The sequence below is a fragment of the Carlito syrichta genome, unplaced genomic scaffold, assembly GCF_000164805.1.
Source record: "Carlito syrichta isolate Samal-C Ts95f unplaced genomic scaffold, Tarsius_syrichta-2.0.1 Scaffold306949, whole genome shotgun sequence".
In the NCBI taxonomy this organism is placed as follows: Eukaryota; Metazoa; Chordata; class Mammalia; order Primates; family Tarsiidae; genus Carlito; species Carlito syrichta.
This window is the reverse complement of record NW_007251045.1, coordinates 685,744-691,061: the sequence shown is the minus strand read 5'-3', so window position 1 is coordinate 691,061 and position 5,318 is coordinate 685,744.

Below are 5,318 nucleotides of genomic sequence, written 5' to 3'. Positions count from 1 at the left end.
AAGAAACAGGTAGGCTTGATTTAGCAAGTGCCAGAGAGGATGTTGGTACAGTACCAGTGGGGGTGGGGTGGAGTCAGAGACAAGTATATTGGTCCCTATGGAGTCGGGGACAACTGTAGTGGCTTCAGAATCTGTATAAGCGGTAGCTAAGGGGGTAGACAGAGTGGTCCAGGGCCTGAGGTTTGGTATAACAACTAGTCGGTGTTTAGGTGCTAGAGCTGGATTTGGTCCCATGCTGAGGGTTTTTTTGACTGAGGGTTCAAGAGGTTACTCTAATCATAAAGGAACTTCCAGGATCTGTATACCCTGCATGCTGCGGGTTGTACAATCTGAGTCCCCACGTTTTTCCTATTTCCCAGTCTTGGGCTTTTCTGCCCTTTTCGATAAAGCTTATAGTTATGGGGTTGCAGTGCTGCCCCTGGGTAGGATTACACCTTTGATGGATGTTGAGGATACCTGCCCTCTGTACCTTTATCAAATCATTGGACTTAGCAGGGCTCCAATTTATGAACCCTGTGGAGACGCAGGACCAGCTGGGGCAATAGTACTCAGTGACATCTCTACAGTTCTTATCTTTGTCATGCCCTGGGCACACATAAAAGTACCAGTACCTTCCGTCAGTGCCTCCATGGGTTAATTTTCTTTGTATGGCGGCAGTATGGTAGAACTATGTTAAGTCCCCGGTCATGGTTGGAAACCATGTGTTGGGGGGCTACTTTTGAAGCCTGCCAGATGATGTCGTTAGTGGAGAGGTCTATAACCTGCCATGTTAGATTTTGGGGCTGGTGTGGGTTCGGGTTGGCTATGACACTACATAGAAAACATGATACACATAATATTAGCATTATGGGGGTAAGTGAGAGCGGCGCAATCTTAGCTTTAGGGGATTGTCCTTCTCCGGCACGCTTTTCCAGTCTGGTATGTAGTCTTCCAACACAGCAAAGGGGTCTGCTGGCCGGGCGTGGGTGTAGTGGACCCACGGGATGATTCCGTCCACTTTGAGCGCAGTGGGCGTGGTCAGGATTACGACGTAGGGTCCTTTCCAACGTGGCTGAAGCGTCTGGTGTTGATGTCTACAGACGTACACCCAGTCACCTGGGCGGTAGCATGTGGTTCCGGGGGTGGCCCGGTTTCATAGAGGGCCTTTAATGCAGACCACACCTGCTCATGTGCTTTTTGCAGTGCTTGCAAGGAAAAAAGGAGTTGTTGGTCATCAAATTCAACAAGTACTTCAGTTTTTAAATTTGGAACGATAGGTGGGGGAATGTCAAACATGATTTCAAAGGGCATGAGGCCCATTTTATAGGGAGAATTGCGCACCCTATAAAGGGCGAAGGGGAGGAGAACCACCCAGTCCCTGCCAGTCTCCAGGACTAATTTAGTTAAGGTCTCTTTTAACGTTCTATTCATGCGTTCTACCTGTCCTGAACTTTGGGGCCTGTATGCACAGTGTAACTTCCAATCTGCCCCAAGAACCTGAGCTATTCCCTGTGTTACCTTAGAAACAAAACCTGGTCCATTGTCTGACCCTATTCAGACAGGTAAACCATACCTTGGCATAATGTCCTCCAGGAGTTTCTTTACCACTATTGGTGCCATTTCATGTTTTATAGGAAATACTTCAGTCCAGCCTGAAAAAGTGTCTATAAACACCAGTAAATACTTGTAACCATATTTTCCCGGTTTTATCTCGGTGAAGTCTACCTCCCAGTATGCTCCTGGCCTGTTACATCGGAGTCTGGTTCCCGGGTTGGATTTGTGTGAAGAGGCATTTGTTACTTGACAAACATAGCACTTAGCCACAATCTGTTCAATTTTAGATGGCGAGTCTTTGATGGTTATTTTAGCATGTCGTATCAAGTCTCCCAATTTTTTTGTTCCCATATGAGTACTTCTGTGTATTTTTATGAGGAGCTATTGTCCTAATTTTTCTGGTAAGATTACACTGCAGTTCGCTGCCCTCTACCAGTCGTGCAAGTATTGTACCATAGGTTGGCGTTTGATCCAATTTAAGTCTTCTTCTGTGTATTTGGGGTCATCTGGCAACTCTGGTGCCCCTGGGTCTGGTAGCGTAGTTACTAGGACATGATTTACAGACATGGCTGCCTCCTTTGTTTTTAGGTCAGCCAAGTGGTTTCCCCTGGCTACCGGGCGTGTCCACTGTCTAGTGTCCCTAACAATGGATGATGACTAATGCCTTAGGTAGCCAGAGGGCTTGTAGCAGCTGGAGGATTTCAGCTTTGTTTTTGATAGTTTTTCCTTCTGCCATTAGGAGGCCCCTTTCTCTGTAAATGACTCCATGTACATGAGCTGTGGCAAAGGCATACCTGCTGTCCATATAAATGTTTACCCATTTGCCAGCTCCCATAGTCAGCACTTTGGTTAGCGCGATTAACTCAGCCCATTGGGCAGAGGTTCCAGCCACTAATGGTTTTGCCCAGACAGTTTCAGTCTCCATGGTTACGGCTGCCCCCGCATACCTTGTTCCATTCCGGAGGAAGCTACTACCATCCGTGTACCAGGTGTTATCCACATCAGGCAAGGGCTGATCCTGGAGGTCGGCTCTCACCCCAGGCACCTGGGCCAGGATTTCTTGACAGTTGTGGAGGGGGGCCTCCCAGTCCGGGTTGGGGAGCAGCGTGGCTGGATTCAAGGAGGTGGGGGTCTGGAACAGAATTCTAGCAGGATCTAGGAGCAAGCCCTGGTAGTGAGTCAAGCGGGCATTACTTATCCACCGATCTGGTGGCTGTCTGAGCACCCCCTCTATGGCATGGGGTGTACTGACATACAGTTCTTGACCCATGGTTATTTTGTCAGCATCCTTGACCATAGTGGCGACTGCCACAATGATTTTCAAACATGGGGGCCATCCAGCTGCTACAGGATCTAATTTCTTTGAGAGGTATTCTATGGGCTTTTTCCAGGGGCCTAGCTGTTGTAGCAGGACCCCCTTTGTGACCCCTTTCAGTTCATCCACATATAGATGAAATGGCTTTGTTAAATCAGATAACCCAAAGGCCGGGGCCAAGAGTAACACTTGTTTGAGTTTATTAAAAGATTGGTTCATGGCCTCTGTCCAAAGTCTTGCTTATTTTTAGTGGTTTCATATAGTGGTCTAGCCAACTCAGTGAACCCCGGAATCCACAAGTGGCAGAACCCCGCTGAACCCAGGAATTCACTACCTGGTGGACATCTTGTGGCGGTGGAATTCTTAGAACAGTTTCCTTTCTAGCGTCCATTAGCCATCTCTGCCCATCTTTTATTTTGTATCCCAGATAGCTCACCTCTGTTCTGCAGATTTGTGCCTTTTTTTGCCAAGGCGCGGTACCCCAGGGTGCCCAGAGTTTGTAACAAGTCCTTGGTACCTTGCAGACACGTGTCTCGGTCCTCTGCTGCCAGCAGGATATCATCTACATACTGTAACAGAGTCAGGTTGGGGTTCTTTGTACGAAACTCACCCAAATCCTCCTGCAGTGCCTCATTGGTGGGTGAATTCTTGAATCCTTGAGGCAGTCATGTCCAGGTGAGCTGGCCGTTGATACGCTTTTCTGAATCCATCCATTCGAAGGCAAAGATGTCCTGGCTTTTTGGGGCCAAGGGCAAACTGAAAAAGGCATCCTTTAAGTCCAGCACAGTATACCATGTCCTGCTTGGGGGCAGAGTGGTGAGAAGGGTGTAGGGGTTTGGGACCGTAGGGTGTACGTCCATTACTCGCCGGTTTACCTCTCGTAAATCCTGAACTGGCCTATATTCACCTGAGTTTGGTTTTTGCACCAGCAGCAGGGGAGTGTTCCAGGCTGACTGACAGGGTCACAGCACCCCTGCACTTAAAAATTGCCAGATGTGAGGGGATATACCTTCCCATGCGGTCAGGGGTATCAGGTACTGCCACACCCTGACCAGATCGGCTCCCGGTTTCAGTTCAATGAACGCTGCTGGCCGGTGCTTGGCTAGTCCCGTTCCCCCTGTCTCTGCCCATGCTTGGGGAAAACTCTGTAGCCAGCAGTTTATACCATCCATTGGTGGTAATGGCCTTTGGAGGAGATGATACTCATCCTCCAGGCTTATAGTGAGCACCTGGATAGGATGTCCATTTTTGTTTAAAATCTTTGTTCCCTCTGGGTGAAAGCTGATTTAAGCTCCCATTTTGGTGAGTAGGTCTCGGCCTAACAGGGGGTATGGTCACTCAGGGATGACTATAAAGGAATGAGACACTCGGCCCACACCAAGGTCCACTATCCTTTGGGTGGTCCATGGATACGGCTTAGTGCCCGTGGTCCCCTGCACCCACGAAATCTTGTTTGATACCCTTCCATGTGGTTGTAGTAGGACAGAGTGCTGCGCCCCTGTGTCCACATGGAATTGCATTGGCTACCCCTCCACCTTAAGAATTACCCTGGACTCGGGGAGGGGCTCCGAACCCCGACCCCCCTAGTCCTCAGGGTATAGGTTTTCCCCCAGGTTTAGGATGTGTAGCTTATCTCCTGGATCCCTGGGATTAGGGTGTTTCTTGGGATGGTCTTTCACCCAATGACCCTCTTCTTTGCAATATGTACACTGGTTTCTGTTTAAGTTGTGGCGTCCCTTCTGACAACTGCCCTCCTTACCTTCTGCGGCCAGTTTTTTTGAGGCGTCTCTGTTTCTCCTGGGGGTCATTGGTGGTGGTGGCCAGCAGGATTTTGGCTAAGTTGCGAGTATGGTGGTTGTTTATTCTGGTCTGCTGGTCCTCTGGGCTTTCTCGGCTGTTGTATACTCTTTCAGCCACTATTAGTAAGTCCTGAAGGCTTTTCTCTCCTAACCTCTCTACCCTCTGCAACTTCCTTTTAATATCTGGGGCAGCTTGATTGACAAAAGCCATTATAACGGCCGCCCTAGTCTCCGGTGCTTCTGGATTCATAGGAGTGTACTGCCTGAAGGCCTCCGTAATTCTCTCCAGAAAATCGGCCGGACTCTCATCCTTATCCTGCCTAACATCATATACTCTGGCCAAATTAGTGGGCTTGCGTGCTGCAGCCCTGAGATCCGCCATTATAGTCTGGCAATAGACCCGGAGCCTCTCCTTACCTTCTGCCATATTAAAGTCCCATGCAGGGCAGGACAGGGGAAAGGCTGCATTGATGAAATTCGGATTCTGGGTCGGTTGTCTATCCTCCCCCAGAACCAATTTCCGGGCTTCTGTCTGAATGTGTTCTCTTTCCTCCATGGTGAAGAGAACCTTTGAAAGCATTTGGCAATCATCCCAGGTGGGCTGGTGGGTAAAGAGAATGCTTTCTAACAAGTCAGTTAAATCTTTGGGATTATCAGAAAATTTGGCGATT